Source organism: Chlamydotis macqueenii, chromosome 8 (genome assembly GCF_036417535.1).
Source record: "Chlamydotis macqueenii isolate bChlMac1 chromosome 8, bChlMac1.mat, whole genome shotgun sequence".
Classification (NCBI taxonomy): domain Eukaryota; kingdom Metazoa; phylum Chordata; class Aves; order Otidiformes; family Otididae; genus Chlamydotis; species Chlamydotis macqueenii.
This window is the reverse complement of record NC_141563.1, coordinates 20050315-20072524: the sequence shown is the minus strand read 5'-3', so window position 1 is coordinate 20072524 and position 22210 is coordinate 20050315. Positions and strand designations below refer to the sequence as shown.

The window sequence follows — 22210 nt, the reverse complement described above, 5'->3', positions numbered from 1 at the left end:
ATTATTCACAAAATGAAGACATTTATTTCCGTTGCCCTCCTGAACGTGCTAACTCATTGGCTCATTTCTCTCTGAAAGTCTAAATACAAAGTATTAATTCCAAAATGGAAGGTAGTCTTGTCTTTACCAGGGAGGAAACCAAGGATAAAAGAGAAAAAAAAGTCAAAAAAGCTCCACAGGAGAAAATAAAAAAAAAAATAAAAAAAAAAATAAAAAAACCAAAGCAGTGACAGTGGTAGGAGGAATTGGTTTGTCTTAGATGTGAATTATTTGTTTATGTCAAACATTGTTATCTCCAAACACTGAAAAATGCAACCATGTATATATAACAATGAAAAGCTAATCTCTAGTATAAAGTAATTACATCAGGAAGGATTTGGGTGAGTTGGATTTGTTGCTTTTGAAGCAGTGCTGATTTATAGTGAACGTCGTTCAAATACGTTGTACAAAACAGCAGGCATCTGTCACATGATAAAATGAAATGTTTGTTTACTGAGTCTATTTTGTGTCTGACAGCAATTATCTACACTGATAACAGATATCTAGTCCAAAACAGAGTGTACGCCCTTTCAAATAATCACCACAGCATGATGTAGTGCCATACTCTTATATGGTACGTGAGACAGTGTGATGCGATACAGCAAGATAGCACAGGAGCTGAAACATACGGAGCAGTTTACATTTAAACTATATCTCAGGAAACTAAAGCAAGACAAATATTTACGAAAAGCAGTCCTGCTTTTCCAAAATGGCTCAAACCCACCCCTGACAGTAACAGATACAGTATGTTTTTAATTCAGAAGGTCACAGGAGAACGTTAACTGACTTAACCCCTAATTTGCACCAAAGTCACTCAGATAAGAATCAGACTCACATGAACCAGTCTGTTCAGAGGCTGCAAGGCATAAAAAAGAAATATAAGCTAGAAGCATGACTTCCCCCCCTGCCCCATATAGTGTACATCTGCAACTGAAGTAAAATGCTTCTTTCAAAAAAAGTTCAAAACGAAAGAAAATCCTCAACTGATCAAATGGCAGAGGTCCATCTGGTTTTGTGACGTCTACATCCAGCTATTATAGCACTAGAGATCATTTGACTTTTATGTATACATATGTTTAGTTATATTAGCACTGACCTACACTTCGTTAAAATGACAGTTCACTCAAGACACAGTGAGTGGCTGGCCATGTAGAAGTCAGAGTGTCCATCTTAAGACAGACTTCATCTGTAAAAAGCAAAGCCCCTGAGCACTGGGAGATTTCCGCAGTGCCTCGGGCTGTGCGTGCCTTGTCCTGCCACAGGGGCTGTTCCTGAAACCCACCGATGCATGGTACATATCCTGCCAGCTCCCACAGTGTTAAAGGCAACACTCAAGGCACAAATTACACATGCCTGTGCTTGGGGTACAGAGGATAAGCAAACTTTCTCCTCTCTGTATGAGGAACTCAGTAGTAGCACTGACCATTAGCTTGAAATTCCATTCCAATAATATGCCTACAAAATGGGACCAGTCCAAGCAATGACATGCAGTTTAAAAAAAAAAAAGAAATAAATAAATTTTTTTAAAAATCTATTAAAAAGTTGTCCTTTGTAACTGTTGAAGAAATATTCACAATAACAGAACCAGCAGAGAGGCCTCATTTTCCTGATGCATAAACGCAGATCAGAGAACCCACTAATCAATTAGCCCAGCCACCGATGTGTAAGTCCTGCAGCAGACTACCTTACACAACCTGCACAAAAACTCCAAAAGCATTTCTTGTGCCAGGGAACAAACTGAAAGCCAAGGAGCACTTGTTCATGGAATTTTTTTTCTTGCAGACCAGAATGGAGTTGACATTTGTTAAGATGCTTCTATCACAGCACACACACACAAAGAACAAGGTGCAACACATGGAACAAGACAGAAATAGAGCTGCTGACAAAAACGTGTGCTTTCCTTAGCAAAGGTTCAGGAGAAAGAGCTGATACCTCCCTCTCAGCAGATGGATTCCCTTGTGAACATCTATTTCCATGCCGTACATCTACCAGTCCTCCCCTCCAGCCTTCATCTGGTCTTTAATCTGTACAAATTTGCCACATTAGAGGAGAAGACACTTGGATTTTGCCCTCACTTCCTACAAGGACTCATCCACATGAAGACAACAGTTACTAGTACCTTCCAACTGTCTGTAACTGCTTCCCCTGTCAGCACCTCAAGTGTGCATTAAGAAAGCCCTTCTTTCAAGGCCCTCTGTTCTGCTCAACGTGCAAGATGGAAATATTTCCAGAGGGAGCTGAAGTTCACATCCTGGATAACCATGCACAGCTGAGCTTATCTGCACAGCGAAGGGCAGACCGAGGCATGTCTGCTCTGCCTGCGCGCTGTCCCGGCTGGACGCAGGCCAGATCTCTTGCAGAAACTCCATCACCCTGTAGGCAGCGAGCCCGCATGGCTGTACCAGTCTTAAGCAAGGCTTACTGGTGTCGGCCCGCTCCTACATCAGTACAGCTGTGTGGCACCCAGATGTGCGTTGGCTCATGCCCCGCCAGCCTGGGGCATGCCACTTCTGTCAGCTCTGTTCCGTCAAAGGAAGGGGTGCAGAGTTGCTCTGAGCCACTCAGTATCAACATTTTGGTGGAGCTCCTGCATTTGGTACAGTTACTTTCAGACCCGTCTCATGAGCGACTGACATACAGCCCTTGACATTGATACATCAGAGTATCTACTGGAGGCTGCAGGCTGGCTCCACTGCCCACAGACCACATGTGGTAAGACTGCCCACATACAAGGAACGGCGGTGGCATAAGTAACAGAGGGTTTACTCCAGACATTGCATTTCTGTGTAGCTGTGCCCCACGCTGATACTACCGTTCCCAGGAACTCAAGACTCTCATGAACATTATCTCTCTTAAGTGTGCTGGCAGTACCAAACAGCAATCTTCATCCACTGAAATTTGCATATTTGCCCACCATTAAACTGGGTGTTGTGTTGTGCCCAGCATACGCTTGCATGCCTGGAGCTAGTGCCAAGGGAAAGGAAAATTTGTTTCTAGATCACAAAGTCCACTGATACTCAGTCTGCACATGATACAAGACAGTTTTTTCTGCCACCTTCTCTCCGTTGCTCTATGTTAGCCTGTTCTTACGGTGCACACTGTAAGCTATTCTCTAAACATTCATTAACATTTCTTTCCAGCAGCACCTACTGCACCTGCAGGTCTGGCCCAGTCGAAGAAAAGCAGACACCACTTTGAGGCACTGTCACTCCAGTGGGAGCAGCAAGAGCTCTCCTCTTTCCAAATTAGCTGCTCTCACTCCTCTTGGCTCTCTCACAGATACCTCCTACTTATTTCTCTCTGACTGGAAAGCTAGTTACTACCTCTAGATAGCTTAAATCCTACGAAGTGCATATTCACCATTCTAAAAAAAAAAAAACCAAACAGAAAGTCCTTTCTATGATGCTTCTAATCAGATTGTTTATCACCTTCGCACTGTTCACTTGTATTTGAAAGCCAACATTAAACCGCAGCCTCGTCCCTGCCTGGGCTTTACTGTTCTGCTGCTCTGACAAGCACAAACACCAGGATCAGGCTCTGCCAGCTTCCCACTGCAGCCCCACATCCCATTCCTGCCAACCTCACCTTCATTGGCGACACCAGCATCTTGCCAAAATTCCGCATCATCACTGCTTAAGGGTCAGTTCATCCAATTCACATATCAAGATTGTCTCATCAGCTCCAAACGCATACAGACACTCTCTGGCATCTCATCCCCATGAAACTGGCACTTAAAGAGGCCAAAGCATCTTCCAGTGCATACATCCTAGTGTGGCTACAAGCCCCTACTCCCTTCTCTGCTGGGAAGGTAAGTGCACACACACAGCCATCCTTGGGCTTTTATTTAACTTTGGACCACGCAACCATTTAACCTCGTTACCAAATCCTGGCTCTTACCAGAATCAAATTTTAGTTGCTTAACGCCTGCAAAGCCTTTTGCAGATGGAAAGCAGGTTAGGCAGTTTTATAAGAACCGCTTATTACATATATGTTTTATGATAGCAAATGTTTAGCGAATTTAGAATTCAAGAGAATAATTTAGTATTGAATTATTTTCCACTTCCAATTAATAATAATATTTTAAGGGAAATCTTAATGCATACCTACCCATGTTTGATACTAACATCTGGAACATATTCAGTAAAATTTCAACATTCTTGTTTCCCATATCATCCATGCTACTAATGAGTAACATGTGTTCTGCTTAAGAAAGTAGCAGAAATGGGAGTAAGACATTAAAGGGGATAATACAACAACCCAAGACCAACTCATAACTGTGATGGATTTTATTCAAATAGTAAAGGCTAATATACTTTCTGTTGTATTTCCATGGAGATTTCTACAGTGTTGTCAGCTGAAAAGTGTGACCAGCTCCTGAAAATTGCATGAATCTGTGCTGGGGGCTTCATGGCACGTTAGCATGGTTCCCATACACCACGCCAGTGGATACAAGCCACACCAGTGGGATATAACACTCCTTAGAGGAGGACAGATTTACTCTAATTGATTTTTGAATGAGAGAATGACACAAATTTAGTCATTATACATTAAGACAAAAAAAATTCAAAATCCAGACTTGAGGAACACCAGGGATCTCTGTGCTGTCAAGTACAACATAATACAAATTATGTTGTACTGCTAGAGTTCATCACTTTATATGCTGAAAAGCAAGTCTTAGAGGAGGCTAACTATCCAAGCAGAGATTTCAGTATGCCCAAATGAGAGACTTTCATGAGAGCTCTTTTGGAGAAGGTTAATTTAAGGGCATTTTTTTACATCAGCTAGTGACAAGGATAATGGGAACAAGAAGGAAGAAAAGAGACAGGAGCCTCAAACCTGCTTTTCAATGACAACATGGTTCTGTAAAAACCAGGAGAGGAAGCCACCTTCTCTTGGTCTGAAAAGCTTAAGATTCACTGTGGAGCACTTGGGCAGACTTGGTAATAACTTTTTCCCATAACCTTCTCTGCTCATTTCTAAAGATACAAGCACACAGGCGAATGGTCACTGTTCCACATGGAGTAACTTACCACCTACACAATCTTCTTCTCATACAGGGTTTCTCACTGAGGCATGCATTTATACCAAAAAAATTATACCCAAGGATTGATGCAAATAATCTACAGAGAGAAGTGATGCCTGTCACTCAAAGAGAAAATATAAGTCATTACTACTTTTTTAGTAGGTGCGGGTCTGTAACAACTAATAAATTCCTTCCTGCATAGCCCTTCACAGCAGACCACCCAGAAAGTCAAATTCCTGGTGATTCAAACGGTGTAGAAGATAATGGACAACCTCCACCATTAATACAAAGAGCAGCTTTTACTACAGATGACCAAGAAAACACAGCTTCATACTCCTAAGCAAGCACTTGAGTAAAACATCCCTGCTCAGGGTCAGTCAATTCTGGCACGCAGTCTTCAGTTCTGAGATGGGAAAGGCAAGGTGAGACAGTAGGAAATATCACAGCTGCTTTGTGATGAGAGGCAGTGGCATCAAGGAAACTGCAGCATTTCTCCTCATGGAAAAGTAGAAGCATTTCCACCACCATCACCAACAATAAGGAGCTAGACTGTCCAAGACACTTCCTGGATCACGCAATTTTCCTCTCTGAATAAGCATGACCACCATAAGAAAGATTCAGGGGACAGAAGCAAGATATTGAAAGGAAGATTTGTACATTGGACCTTCATACTGGCCAGCAGAAAAACTAAAGTAGACTACCACTGTCCAAACCATTTTTTCACTTGTATAAATCTACTGCTGATTTATTTTTGTGTCTTCCAGGCTATTTGGCTGGCTAGGGGAGGAGAGCATTATGGTTTTCTTTTTCTATACAGCTCATGACAGTAGTTCCAACTCTGATAAAGCAAGAATGATGACTGCTTCTAATCTGCCAGGATTTTCCTAAGGAGGAGGAGGAAATTCAATGAAAAACGAAATTTTAGTGTGTTTCAATATAACTTTTCTGCCTTAGTACATAGTCAGAAATGCATGGGAGTAACAAAGGTTGTAGATTTGTTCTGACAAGAAAAAAACCCAGCAATTCTTGGATACTTTAATATTTCAGAAAAAAAAATTAATCTAACTAAAAAAAACCCACCCTACACTTTATTTACCCTATGCACCTAGTAATTTAATCTTAAGTCTAAAAAAAACCTAGCAGTTACAAAGTATACACTCAATGTTGCAATAAAAGCTTTGATATTTTAGAGGGCTAGAGAATGAGAAAAAAAGAAATAAGCTTATAATATTAAATAAATTTTGTTCTAATTTGGATATTCTCTCCTCTTTGTCATTACCCAGTACCAGAATAAAAATAAGTTTGGCAGTTTTATAGTACGTCCCAACTCTTACTGATGTACTTATTTTACTATTGCTACTACATATTAGGTCTTACAGTCCTCACGCGACTGCATTGAAATGCAGTAGATACCTCCCTTCAATAAGACTATTTACATAAACTAGGAATTCCCCAGGAAAAGTATTTTAAAATGTCTTAAAAGTTCACATTTTCCACATTTGTTGAATAACTCTGATGGCATTTGTTCAATTACTGCACCATAACCACTGGCCAGCATCAATGAATTCCAAGCAGATTCTACTTTAGCAGAAGGAACAGCAGACCCCTCATGAACTGCAACCAAAGCAGGACTGAAATGGAGTAAATGATCATGGAAGTCCTGGAATGCATTTTAGTGCTTTGGCAGAAATGGACAGAAGGAGCAAAAAAAGTCCATAAGAAAACAATATGCACAGAAAATCAAGTGGGGGCATATGAAAAAAAGGAGACAGAAGTATTGTACTGAAAACACAAACACAGCATAGCTGTTGTACACAGGGCTGGGTAAGTTTCCCTTCACGTCCTTAATTTTCAGAGAGTATCTAGCACAGGCTTCTCTTGTCAGCAAGAAAATATTTTTCCTGGTGGAATTACTTTTGACTGAATTATCATAGAGGCAAGGGGGAGATGTTTAAAATTACAGGGGGAAAGGCTCACAGACATGGACTGATTTTGGCTATTTTGAAAAAAAAAAAAAAACAAACAAAACAAAACACCCAAAATCTCAGACTCCACATATATATACTTGAAATCAGTGAGCCATAAAACTTGAACTGAGAAGAAGAAAAAATATATCCTCAAGAAATATTTAGTACAGATGGTAAGATCTGTTTGTAGGAAGAGTTAAAATATACAAGCTGTGCTAACTAAAAACACGTGCTTATGCAGAAACACAGCAGAGGTTCCCCATTCCAGTGCTCAATGTCCACTGATCTTCAGCAACTCCACTTCATGACACCATCCCTGCTCCTTCCTCCTAGGAAAAAAACCTTTCCTCTGGAACGATGCATTAACCTACATACTTCACCTTTATTCTGGTTTCTACTGGCAACGCTGCATGCAGTCAGACCCTTGCTCTAAGTGCTCTCAATCCCCAACTATCAACCCCCAATTAATTCCCATTCCACTCTCATCAACCCTGCCCAGACCTATTCCACATATGGGCCAAACTATTCCGATGTTTCAATGTATTAGATTACACTTAATTTTGATCCTCTATTTTCTGCAGTCTTTCTAGACATTACTGTTATGCACAGTAAAGTCTACCTAGCATCTTCTGCCTGCCCACTGGGAATCATTCAGACCTACAGATGACATGCCCCATATCTTCTTTGGATTGCTGTTAGTTTGGTACAAACTCCTGATGCTGGTTTTCCTTCCAAGCAAAATAATCTTCCATGCCTCTCTGGAGGACGTGTTGCAAAACACCCATTCCCACTGCTCCTAGCTACTGGTAAAAGCACAAGGCTCATCTCATCTGTTTAGCAGATCTAACCTCAAGTGTTGCCTGCACAAAGCTCACATTTTTTTTTGCCATGCAGGAAAAAATGCAAATTACATTTTGAAAGCAGAAATGCTCTCTTCTACTTTCTTAGAAATAAGCTTCTACTGACATTTTGTCCTCACCAGGACGTAAAACTGATGCAAGTTCAACAGGGGAAGTTAACCATCAAATAAAACTCAGCTTCCATATTAATGTACTGCTACTGAGAAATGATGAATTATACCTAAACTATCAATTTTAAGAAAAAAATGTAAATGACAAAGTCAAACTCATTTACTATAGAGCGAAACTCATTTCAATACCTAAGCAAGCAAGGCAAAGCGAGGCAATGTCAATCGCTTAGCATCTTATTTACCCAAAGAAACTCCAGCCTTCTTGTTTAGACACCTATTACGCTGATTAAACAGAAAGAGCAATGAACAAAAAAGCCTGTTTGGTTTAACATCCGCTGAGCACAACTTTAAGACATAGCTACACATGAGGCATAATCTTAGAAAACAAACATCTGTACCTGGAAAACAAAGAAGTCTTTCAAAGCAGATGTACTGTACCACAGAGCTGCATTTTACGTAACCTCTGCTGCACTCCTTTCTGACCAGAAGTACTGTCAGAGCCCTACCTTCTCCTGAGGTTTGCAGCAAAATGCTGCTTACAGGAACTCTCCTCTAGTATTTTTCCATGCCTAGACGTGCACATTCATCCATATGTACTCGCTCTCTCTTCTCCACCCATCCCTCTTCCCAAGTAAGTATTTGGAAAACACTTTGCTAACATAAGAGCATCTTTTAAATCTGTAAACTGAACAGCATGAATGTGTTGACTTTCATTTAAACAAACCCAGAAAGCACAACTTCTGTTTTCCATGCCAAAGAACTGAAAACAAAGTAGTCCACTAATGTTTCAGAAAGGCTTGCTGTGTTTTTCCTGTTATCCTGTCAAGGCTAGCCCTCAAACAGACAAGTTTACAGGCATTGGTCAAATTCAAGCATAGGTGATCCTCTTGCATAAATGTCAGGTCCCATGGAGCACCTATCCTTTTTTAAACAGTGGCCAACATTACTCAGACTGAGGGCTTTTCCCCTCAGACACGGCTGTATTTCAGAAATGCCTGACTTCCATCACAAACTTGTACCATGACTGTAAAAGATACAGAATTAGGTCAGATAACAAGCAGTACCTAAAATGCAAGTAATCATTGTATCTTAGCAGCCTTAATGGAAGACCCAAACATAGCATTCAGTTCTCATCACTGTTAATGGATGAAGTTGTCTTCAGCACTGTGACTGTACAAAGAGGAAGAAATGAACAAACACAAACTATTTCTAACATTCCTTGCTCATTATTCCAAACAACATTCAATTTTTTTTTGTTGTGAAAGTCTCTTTTCCCAGAGATAGGCCATAAATTGTCTCAGATTTATCCGTCTTTACCACAGAAAGGATAGGAAGTTGCATGGAAACAATGAATGGAAGTGCACTTTTTATCAGACAACGACAGGAAGCATTCTGCTTGGTTTACATGAGAGCTCCGTATTGGGGCCAAAAGGAAAAAAAAACAGCCTACAAAAATTAAATGCCTGCTTAGAGCAAAAACAACTAAAACAGGTTTCAAAACCATTGTAGTTTTACTAAATCAGTACTGAAACTCCTCAAACCATCCTACCCATACTACTGCTGTTACTGTATTCCTGAAAATGAGTAAATTAAAGATGACAGAGAAGGAAATTCCAGACTTCATAAAACCAGTTTCAGGAGGCAAAGAGAGAGAACCATACTTACTTTCATGATCAGCCACACAGGAATTCATGCATCAAAGAGCATGCTCAAAAACACATGTGTAAACATAGATCAGACCTCAGCAATCTATGCTTATCTAAGAAAACAAGTCTTCTGAGTCTTTCTCAGCAAAATGTTACCTATTTAAATTGCAAATATATCCTTCAGTCCTTTGTATACTCCTGAGTACTCTTGAAAATGCTGATACAAGTTGCAATGATTTTTGAACCACCAAAGGAAGTGTAGGTATTCCATCTCAGGCAGCATCAATAGGTATAGACAAATGTACCAAAATACACAGTAACAGTAATATTATAGAACATATTCACTAGACTGGGGCAAGGGCAGGATTTCTGGTTTATGTGGATTTTGCTGTTTGTTTGTTTGTTTAATTTATTAAACTTTTAGTTCAGAATGATTTAAAAATAAATTAAAAAATCCTATGGCAGTTTTTCAGAAACACAAGTAGCTGTCACATGCTTGATCCCCACTGACTTCCATTTGGAGGTACACTTATAGCCGTCTTTTGCCCAAAAATACACAGCGCCATATTGCTTGTCCAAGGGGCACCACCATGCAGTGAAAAGAGTGTATATCCAAAGCTGGCTAATGGGAGCGAGCTCAAGGAGATCAGGGGAGATCCAAGGCGCCTTATGTTAACTGATTCAGGGTACACTCCAGCCACAGATGTGATAGCTACTCTTCCAATTTAGAAAATTTAATAATTGCTGTTACTGAAACTATTAGATAACCAACAAACATTTCTAAACTATTACAGTACTACAGACTTCTACAAACCATTAACAGATTTTCCTTTAATTCATAACAATTGCATTGTTATTGATTTCTGATAGGTCATCCAAGCTCCAAAATAAAAGTGCAGTCAAAGTTTTCCTTTTTATTTCATATCTTTTATTTGGGCTCAGATTGCTTCCTTTCCTTCATATATATAGACACACCGAACTTACATGGGCTCTGTCTGTGCCTTTTCTTCCCTACGCATTCCTTTCCACAACTCTCCTAAACCTCCCTGTCATTTGTTTTTTCTATCCAACCCTTGTTATTCCATTAAACAGTTCCTGCGCAGCGAGCTCAGCTTCACCAGCACTTGTCATTCTCATTCACTACACCTGCATACACAGGGCTCTTCTTGCAATGAGATGTCTTGCTTTTATCTGGCAACTGGATTATTAGCAGGCCATTTTTTGGTCTTCCGAGAGGAAATAATGAGTTCTGGATGTCGGTGCATATGGATGTATGCACATCTGGAGAAAGAGAGGTGATTTCTTTTCAAAGACATCTTCTTTTTGACAGCTACAGAGATGCAGAGTACCAGACAGTGCAGCTTTCAGCTCAACAGCAACTTGCATGCGATGATCTTCTGCTTTAACTTCACCACTACCCCCAGGGACGCCTGGGAGACTTGCCATTCATGTCTAACCCAGCTGAAGAACAGGCCAGCAGTCACCACATGTGGACCCTGCTTGCAACATCAGGCATTCAGTCAAAAGCAGATGGAGAAGGCTTTTTGGTTTCGGGTTTGGGTTTTTTCCCCCTCTTGGTTTTGCCTGTCAGAAGCCCTTCTGTGCTTACGTATATAGGTGCTTCATTCAAGCAAGAAACTTTATAAGCCTTCCCCTCCCTAATCTCAGCTAGCACATCAAGAACATCACTTTATACTAAAAAAGGGAACATCTGCTCAACGCCGAATGTCAGGAAGATCTGATAAACACACTGCTGGCCACAGAGTCGGAATGAGAGCGGCGGCTTTGAAACATGCAATTTGCCTGCTGCCAGCCAGACCGGGACGCGCTGGGGCTGCCTTTCCCACCTCCTCAGCTGCAAATGGATTGAAAATGCTCATCGGGGGGGCAGGCCTCTTCACAAAACGAAGAAATGTTGCTTTGTTACTGGGGCTTCCAGCTGCGGCAGTTGGCAACTGCTTGCCTCAGCCGCATCAAACGCAGTGGACCTCAGAGGCAGCAAAAGCCAAAGGGAAGGAAACAGGCTAGGGGGAAGATGGCTCCATAACTGAAATAGTACCAGCCCATTTCTAATTAAAAATAACAAGATTACAAGTTCAATTGAAGGTTGAATTCCTGAAACTGACCCTTTAAGGATAAGTTCACTATCACTAAACGTCTCACTGCACAAACCTTGAAAGCTGATCTGTATCAAGTGCTTAAGCAAAACAAATCTTCCCTCCTCAAAACACTTGAAGTTTCAGTCTTCTCTTGAAAAATGTAAAAAAAAAATATTAAAAAAAAAAAAAAAAAAAAGAAAAAAAGGCAAAAACTACCGCGCTCTTCCCCAGCCCCCACTCAGTTAACTGACTCTGCTCAGCGTCTGTTGTAGGATCAGCAAGGAAATAAATTCTGGAATATGCCTCATTACAGGTTTCCTCTTCAGACTTGGGAATTTTATTATCTGGTTTGCTTTTAACTAGGAAGTATCCTGTGCCCAAAATTCTTCAAGGCTCTGTGCTTAAAGGAGAGCAGAAAACAGCGGGTTGGCCCCAGTGCTGAGGAATGCTTACAAAGTCCTTGCTCTGTCCTGAACTCAAGGACGCCATCCCCTCAGACAGGGGAACAATGTCCACATGCCCCCGTTTGAAAGCTGTAAAGCTAAATGCTGGCAAATGCCTTTCCAAGTTCATCAAGGTATCTCAGACAAACCGGCTGGACCGGGCTGGTGCCAGAGATAGCTCAAGCCACAGCTGAATCTCCAAAGAGGGCTATGAACATAACAGAGCCGTGGTCCCCAGTCACTGATTGCTCAGCTGCTCATAACTGGTCTGTGTTACCACATTTTCTGTATAACAAATTCAATTTTAAAGTCTGATGGATAAGATGCATGATGGTCCTTGAAAAATTCCAAGGGTATGACTATGCACCTAGATATTGCGGCAGAAGGCAAAAAAACCCCACACTTCAGAGTCATTATGAACCGAAGTCAATCAGAATAGCCTTCAGTCAGAGCCTTCACAAGTCCACCTTAGAATCTTTAAAATACTCTTTTAAAAAGTTATTACCAAACATTTACTTCCCTGCTGTGTGACAAGGTCAGCTACAAAATGACTTTAACCCTGAAGGCAGGTAAATAATTGCAAAAATAAAAAAGCAAGGCCTACTGAATCTTGCATTTTCTGTTTAAAACAAGCATAATTACAGCAGAGATACAGGCTGTCTTTAATTTATCAGGGTAATAGGCATTACCCATGCAGTTCAACATTACGCGCTAATCCCCACAGTCATCATTACTAAGCCATCCAAGCACAACCAGCGTCGGCTGACTGTAGCCACAGTGGCTCGTGTACTTCAGCAAAACTACAGATATTCCTGAAGCCAGCAACCACCAGCGACTTGGCTCAGTGTATTCAAATAAACTCAAAACATAAGAAATTCTCTTAACGGATGCACCTCACACAATTTTAGTAGTGAAAATCAAGGAACTTAGTTTTTGTACATACTGTACAATTACAATCTCCCTCCTTTATATCTATTCTCAACTTGTACTTAACTTTCAAAAAAACTCAGTCTGTTAGAATAGACCATCCTCTGAGGTGAAAAAATCAGAGAAAAGCCACTAGAATAAGTTAAACTCTGTCTGCAGAAATTGGAATACTGCTTCATTCCCAGATGGGAGCCCTTGCCCCAAGGCATGGCACAGGCGGGCACGTGGGGATATGCAGCAGCTTGGCCTCGCACTGGGCTGAAGCCCCAAGCCAAGGCAGCAGCTGGGCACTGAGACTCGGTGCCAGGACATTGTTTGAAGCTTGTTAGGCAGCACCAGCCCAGGTGCAGGACAGGCCCCAGGCACCAGACGGCTGCCTGGCAGGTGACAAATCCAGTGCCTGGCGCCTAGGGCACGGCCCTCATGGGATGGCAGGTTTAATAGACCTGTATGTACACAGCTAATTCTACAGGCAGAGAAATGAAAAACCTGTGAAATGTAATGCTGCAGGTTTACGAGACAGGATGAATCATCCAACATCTTACCACAGCCAAAACCAGGGTGTCTCATTCCCTCCACCTCTCTGCTCCTTCCCACCAACAGTTCCCAGTTACCTTCTGCCTGTGTTGATGCTCACAAACCTACCTTCCCCAGGAGCTGATTCAACTCGCTAATGTGATAGGAAACTAACCCAGCAATAAATAGACTAAGCAGGTTTCCGTTCGTCTTTGGTGCATTGAATGGCAGGGAGAAAGGCTTGAGGAGCACCTGGGCTGGCTCCCACCAAGGGCAGTGGGGTAACCTGCAGCCCTCGCCCCACGGCAGGCAGCAGAGAACTATCAGAATTGATTGTGGTCATGAAGCCACAGACTGAATGCAAAAAGACCTTCCTAGAAAGAGATACTGTTGATTTTAGAAAATGTGTTGACTGTGCAACTACATTTTCCTTCTAGTCCATGATCAGCACAACAGTGACACAAACTACCACTTTCAAAAGCCCCTTATGCATTTTCACTTTGACTAAATCTTTCCAAAGAGGAGAACAAATAATCACAGCTTAGCAACTGCTCCAACTACCAAAACGGCTTCATGCAATACCTCACTGAGTTCCACGTATATATGTGCATGTGTAAATACACAGGGACACACCACACACACTGGTGTTCTCTAAAGCTATTTGAACTGTATGTTGACAAAAAAATGCAGTGGAAATGAGAACAATCAATCACACTTAAGTCATATAAAGCTATTTGTTCCACTTTTGAAGAACATGGAGGAGACTGTTGGTTTTGAAAACAAAAGCTCTTCCTGAAGCAATTTCATTTACTTTCCTCAGTATTACTAAAGTCACCATTTACAATGACAGGACATTGCAGTCATGACACTGGGTCTCTTAAAATTGCTTCCCTGACCAGCATTCCTGTAAGCCCTAACTATTAATACCTCAGATGGAAGGCTACCTCCTTTTTAAGTGGTAACCAAATCACACTGCAGTACACCCCTCTCCTCCTCGTCTTCACTTTCTGTGTTAAGCTCCAGGAAACTGCATTTACAGCTACACTACAAAGATTGCCTTAGATGTAGCAGTATTAGATCTGATGCGGGAGAAGTCTGAACAGTTTTAATAATTTATTAAACGGATACACTGTAGTCTCGATTCATTTACATATTTAGGATCCCACGGCATCATCCTTCAGATACCATAAAGTTACTCACTCTTGTTGAATTAATCTAATGCTTTTTATCCATGTAGAATCATTTTTCAAGGAGACTGAAGGAACTGTCAAACGCTTTCACCCTAAGACCTCTCAGCCCAAGCTAGACCTACCTTTAGCTTTCAGGGGAGGGAGAAAGGGGGGAAAATGCTATAAAAAAAAAGCTGAAAATGAGGATCAGGAAGTTTTATTTATTGTTTTGATTAAACAGATTCTGAGTAAACCCTGTTTGGTTACATATTCTTATAATTATTCTGGGTTACTGTTATAGCATCTTTTTATGGAACAAAATGTACGTTTACAAGATGCTACAGATTTGAAAACTATTGCACATCTCTTGTCTTGCAGACAATACCTGCCCAGATCAAGTGCATTTTTTTTTTTTATCTTCTGCTGCTGCTCCTACAAAGCTGTCAATATTCAGACAATTAAACAAATAGATCTGCTCTTCAAGCCAACTGCTTTTGGAATATAGCTATGAAAAGCTGAAACTGTCTTTGTTTCTTCTTCCCAAATCTGGAAGAAGTTGAACTTTGTCCTCTTAATAAGGCTGACTCAACAGGATGAGTGGAATACAAGTGCAGAGGTCAAGTGGCCTAAGAAATCCCTGTTTTGAACCTCCACACAAAAAGGCTGACCAGAAGCAACAGAAACAATACCTGAACATTAACAAGCTTAGCGCTTACATCACACTCTGAACACAGGCTCTGTTTAAAGTGTGATGTTACATATTAAACTCAGCTGCTAAGCTAATACTGAAGTGCAAAAAACAACCAACCAACCCTCCACTGGTCCACAGGCCATTCCACCACAGCTCTGCGTTGCTATCGTCACAGTGAAGTTATCTCAAAGTAAGATGACCTAAATCAGAAATTCCAGGTCCATCTATAAGCCTAGACAAATATTTTCAGAGTATTTTCAAAGAGTCAAGGATCTGAGACTTTTGAAATGTTTGGACTCAGCAAAACAGAGGTAGGTTTCCCAAAAATGCATTTAAAGGGCAGCTTAGCACTTAAGATAACTAGTTTGCACTAACATGACTCCATGGCTATATTTTGCCCTTTTATAATCTGTTAACATTACTACCACTAATTTATAGGGCAAAAGAAATTTAGCAGTTGAAAATGTGAGCTTGTCCTTAGGCAAATAACTTGGTGGCTTTTAAATGAGACTTCAAATTAACCCTATTTACCTCATGCAGCATGTTCTTTTTGAATGCTTTACACTAAAAACACCATTTAACTGTTATTCACATCTTCCTTCAAAAAAAAAAAAAGTTAAACACACTGAATGGAAGAGAAATTGACATTGGCAGTATGCAATCACACAGCATCTGGCCAGAGTGCCACTGTACAGTGTAGGCCCCATGCCCCGCCTGATCTTCCACCCCGTTGAACATACTAGGCCAGCCACGAAACAGAATACCAGACCCGCATGGGAAGCGACAGAGACTCACAAACACTACTGAAACTAAAATCCGAGATTTAGGCAAAACTGGGACTGGAAGATTATTTTCTACCAGTTGCCAGGAGGAGGGCACAGAGGCACATGCTCCCTCCTCTTCCAGGCACTGCATCCCCACCACCTCCTTTCCAGGCGGGCTGGGGGACACAGAGGACTTCCCCAGCTGAAGCCAGCCAAAGGCATCTACAGGTGAGGGGGAAGCCCTTATGCCTCCTCCTTCCTGCTTTCCCCCAGGTATCAGTGATATCCATGAACTGTATGATATAGATTTGATAACAGAAATTACGCTTTATTTCCTCCAGTTCTTCCCTTCACAGTCTTCACCTTCTACATTTCTTTTCACAGCTTCTCACTTCTCAGTCAAACCCTGTATTTACTTCTTTAAGCCTCTACAGTAAAAATGAAACAACCATAAATTTATTGGTTAATATCATCTTGTACACCCTGCTGCATGTTGAAGAATGCCTTTGCCAGTCTTTGTTTCATACTTTTTTTCATGACAATCTCTTTGGGGGAGGCATCACTTGGGCCTTTACAAAAAGATATCCCTGACTTACAAGCATCCAGCTCAGCTATTCCTATCTGCGTAAACACTATGTGTCACTAGGTCATCACACCAGAAGTCCATGTTGGAGGAAGATAACGAGTGTGATGTGTTCTAACACACAAGTGTTATCTTGTTTGACCAGATACTACCATGTGTCCAAATCACAGTGTAACCCAGCTCCATGAACCCTGTATGAAGCCAATTATGGAGGGGTGCAGGGAAATATTATATGCACCAAAAAATGTTTTCGTAGAAACAGACTAAAAGAGCTTTACCACCAAAAAGCTGCCTAGTTCTTTAGGTAGCACATAAATCTGCATTTTCAACAAATGTTGCTTTAATTAAATACTACCTATGTTTGTGGTTTGCTTTCCAAGACAAAGTTATTTTCTTGGTAGGCATCCAGTAGCCATGCTGTAGCCTTCAACTCAAGAAGCTTTTGTTTTCTAGGGTTATCCTTTCAACCTAAAATTAAGTTTCAGACTCCTCCTTATGCCTACGCACAGTAGCATTCAGATAGAAACATATAAGCAGTATTACAACATTAAAGAACAACTTTTTTCTTATCTCAGAAATTATTTGCAAATTAAACTGCATTATACACTTACCTGTTTTTAATTAAAATCTAATTTGGGGATTGTGTGGGAATTTCAATACTTATTTCCCCCTTCTAACTGTGGGGGTTTCTGTGCGAGTTCTGTTTTTCCTTTTTGAACAAAAAGCCTTGGTTTTGAGTAGTCTGCTCTGTTAAAATAAAGAAAGTCTAAAGAGCATTATCCACACAAACAGCTGAAGGTCACTACCCAACTGTTCTCATTATCTCATTACATGGCCTAATTCTGTAATGTGTTTTCTTCCGGGATGTGATAATTAGCTTTGTGTTTCTTTGTTTTTAAAAAAAACTTGGAGATACCGGAATCTTTTAAGGAAACTGTGAATCATTTTGGAAGGCTGTGTGCAATAAGAGTCAAAGTTACAACCCTTCCTTGATCTTACAATTTCATGGTCTCCACTTCCCAAAGAAATCTGCTCTCTTGGATCCCTGCTTTTAGGAAAACAGCTCCAAAAGAATATGAGTACCAATAAACTGGAATTTTCTGCTGAGGAACATCTCAATATACACATTCAGAAAATGAAAATTCATTCTAAATAAGCCACAAAATCCACAGAGAGACCACGTGTTTTCCTTTCCATAGAGGATTCAAATCATGGTAATATACTTGCAGCTTAATCAAGTTAGGGCCAGCAAGTATGTATACTGTAACAGAGCCAAGTCCTGAAATCATTACCTTAAACCCAGTGTACATGCTGAACACTTTAGCAGCACATACTGCCTCCAACTCCCATTGAGATCTGTAGATTCTTGTGAGGATGCTGGTTTTTTATTATCTCACAGGGTCAAGCTGTTAGTCCTTAATCAGGCAAGAATCCAGATGAGGTCCATGGGAGATTTGCCAGAGAAAGGACTAAATGGAGAGTGAGAAAGGATGACTCTAAACAACTTGGGAGCAGAACTTTGTACAGAACAGAGAGCATACATATTGTAGTATGCCTGTTTCATAGGGAGTAATTTAGCTCACGCAGATGGCAGCCACATGTAAAAAGATTTGGCCGTATATATCCTATACTTGCGCCTCTTCTTCACTGAAAAGAGAAAGGGTCGTCACTGGACATGCATAATTTTGAATATCTAAAATGTAAATGTTGACAGAAGGAATCCAGTAATGAGATTTTAAAAACTGTTAAAGTAATCATAAAAGAACACAAATTCAGTTGTAAGATAAAACACTTAACTGGTACCTTTGAGGTTCTTCTCTGCCCTCCAGACCTCTACCAGAAATTAAACAAACCCCACACCAAAACAAAATCACTCTCAACAAACAAGTAAAATTGCTCACTTAAGAAATATCTCTCAAAGGGCTATCTGCAATATCAGCCAGAGCTCTTAAATTAATTACTGACTTACTCTCTTTCCATTTCCCTTGAGAAAAAGTTTTGTTTAAAGAGTTTCTCACTAAATGCTACCACTCACTCATCTTCTATCTAGGAAACAACTCATGCCCTGCTAGTTGGTCCCCTTCTTCCTTTCCAAAATACAAGAAGTTTTTCTCCTACTTGACTTCCTTCTGCTCATTTCTTCCGTTATTAAGCACATGCCCTTTGTTTTATCCTACCGGATTTCTCCCCATATAGTTCTGACAAGTGCATTTGAAGAAATGCAGAGATGTGGTTCTACAAGAGTTAACCAAGTCCACATTTTATTAATGTACTGACCAGCTGCTCATTAACTGTAACCAAAAAGAGTATGCACATTGGCAGTTAACTGTTAAACGCATTTTCAAAACTATTAATAAGTTGAAAACAATTCAAGCCCAGAATACAAGTACAGCATATACTCCCAGGCGAGCATCAGATATAAAAGGAGAACTGAGATGGCCTCCATATGAAATCACAATGGCTCTTCTCCTCAAATAATCTTTTATTGACTTTTGCTTTTTTAAAAAAAAAAAAAAAAAAAAAAAAAGGGAAGTTGGGGAAAGGAGTTTTAACTCAGGAAATAAGTCATTTGTGCCCAATGCTAACACAGCCTTTATAAGGTTCTTAGTATCACTGCTGCCTGGAAAAAAGTCTCAGGGAACCTCAAAGCCGATTCAGGTTTCACAAAAATATAGAATGTTCACACGCACATCTAAAGTGCTTCCCTTGCAGAGACCCCACAGATGTCGAAATCCATCTCCTTGTACGGCAAGGGTTCAACTCCTGTTTAAGGACTTGCCTGAAGAAGGGAAGAGCCCCCTTGACACTACAGACGGCAGGGACGCACCCAGGGAACCTGACTGCCAGCGATAGAATACAATGCATTGTCTCTCCTGGTACACAAAAACTCTAGATGCTCTAAAACAATCACAGATGACCTCAGGAAAAAAAAATGCAGATAGATTCTGTAAAAACTAGCCACAAAATATTAACTGAATGTAAAAGCCTGAGGACGCTGATGCTGTAAGATCACAGAAACTTTCTTGCCACATGACTTAACTGGAAGCAGAACCTCAGTGGGCAGGGCTTTTCCCTTCCAACAAAAAGACACACCAACAGCCCAGCCCTGCATGTAGGGTGAGCAGTGAGAAACCTTACTGTGAGACTTTCAAAGTGACTTGGCAACACTTAGAACAGCATAACTTTGTTTTCAAGTACAACCAGTAAAGGATAGCATTATTTAGAAAACAGTCACAATATCCTGGAACTTACTAGATTTAAAATAACTCTGCAGTGGAGTCAGCAGTCTGTGGGTCCTCATACATGCTTTGCAAGCTTTCAAACAGTCCCCGAGAAAGGCCATTAAATAAAATGAGTAATCTCTCTCCTGCTAAACATTAGAGGTACACATAAAAGCTATCTTGAGTCAGCACTTGGTGGTGGCAGTTCATACAGTAAAATCTGTTTTGCTGGAATTTGTAACAGTCTGAAAGTGGCCACTGCTAGGCATCTCACATACCTAGATTATTACTATTACTTTTTTAGAAGAAAATAACATTAAACCAATCCATTTCAACATATCCGTAATTAGAAGGTAATGTCAGGTTTTGGTTTTGGGGAAAAAACAAGAGCTAGGGACTGTATTTCACAGCTCACAGAATTTGGATATTAAATAAATGGAATTTTAATACAAACAAAAACCAAGCAAAGACCTTAACACAGAGCCCAGTTAAGTCATTGTAAGGTTTCTTCATATTGTTTGGTAGGGTTTAGATAAGCTCCTATGTTTCAAGCTTTCACTTGCCAGCACTGTAGCATAAGGCACTGAGTGTGGAGGGTTCCAGCTCAAGTCCTGACCAGCACTGCCGCCTCTCATTTATTCAACAACTTTAATAGGAAAAAGCATGCAAGCTTCAACACTGCATTGTACAGCGGTGCATTTCCTTTCCATAACGTATTGTATATCACTGTTGGAAACTCTGCTAAGTTGGCAAATGCTCCTTATGGCTACAGTTACATGAACAAAAAAGCATTTCTGTCAGCTTATGGTGTACTTTTGGGTAAGGAGGTGTATTTATGCCAGTAAATCAAATTGTTTTGTTGCCTTATGCTGCAATTCTGACAGGACATGTTTTACTTGTCAGTTGATGTCTAACTGTGTCACCAGGTGAACCACAGATCATATTACTCAAAATACTTGAACAATACTTCAATATTCTACCTCTCTAAGAGGAAGAACAAATACTAGCTGCTGCAAAAAAGGGAGGCTCCACTGCCCCTGCCACCCACCTTCAAGGTATTTGCTCTAGCAATCATGAAGGTGCAGGGAAAACCAACCACTCTTCTAGGACTTCAAAAGCTCTCATGTAAGCACAGAGAAGCCAGGCTGAAACTTGTTCTTCCTGTTAGTGGACCGGTGGTTAAATCCTTCAATGAAGTTAAATCCATTATTTTACTAACATCTCAGGAGATCCGTGATAATTTACTGGTCATACAACGTCGAGGAAGTCTTACTATTACACTGCAATGGAAGTTACTTAGTTAAGCATAAGCCTGACTGCATCCCTGCTTTTCAAAAGTCACTCCTGACTGATCAACTGAAGAGTGGTACCAACATTTTTCTAACAGGATACAAACAACTGAACAGACACCCTCGCCAAGGTCAACGCAGACCTGACTCATAATAAGAGAGAAACAAGGCAGAGCAGTTCAGCTGACCCATTACTCTCAGCCCTGCCACCAGTGCCACAAGCTTGGCTGGAAAAGAAGAACAAAGTTCCTGTTGAGCACAAACACCCTTTTCTCTGGGTAACATGGCTACAGTAACAAATTAAATATATCCAGAAATAAAGCACAGAAGTGTATTCTCATTCACCAGTTCTTTTACTGACCTTAATATAATTAACAGTTTAGTCAACCACATGGAACAGTCAACTGCAGTTTCCATTCACCATAAACACAAAGAGAGACCCCATACACAACCCACAATACCTTGTATGGAAAAAAAAATGTTTATACTAAAAACTTTCAGTGTAACTACACTGTTGTATTTAAATGTTCTTTGAGATTATCCAGGAAATCACAAGCAAATCACAAAAGTCTGTGCCAGCTGCTCTACGTGTATACTGGGAGCATGACAAAGTCATCAAATACTCATTAGTGATGAGATCACCCTAACTAGAGAAAACATACTAATCTTGGATACAGACAATTACAATGAGTTATTAGACACAGGAGGAAGAACGTACCCTCAAGTAAAGAGAGAAGCAGAGAGCATCACACTCATTGCAGGGTCCAGCTGAAAGTGAGTAATAGCACGAGTCCCTTCATTGGCACTACAGCCCCTGCACAGCAGGTTCCCCCTAAATCTCTCTCTAACTGTACAAGTCACAG

At 40.7% G+C, this 22210-nt stretch overlaps 1 protein-coding gene across 3 annotated transcripts in view; it reads right to left on the bottom strand.

Annotated features, from left to right (window-relative positions):
- The window catches only part of TGFBR3 (transforming growth factor beta receptor 3), a 118830-nt gene that overhangs the window by 71493 nt on the left and 25127 nt on the right, over positions 1–22210 (bottom strand). The window lies entirely within an intron of this gene.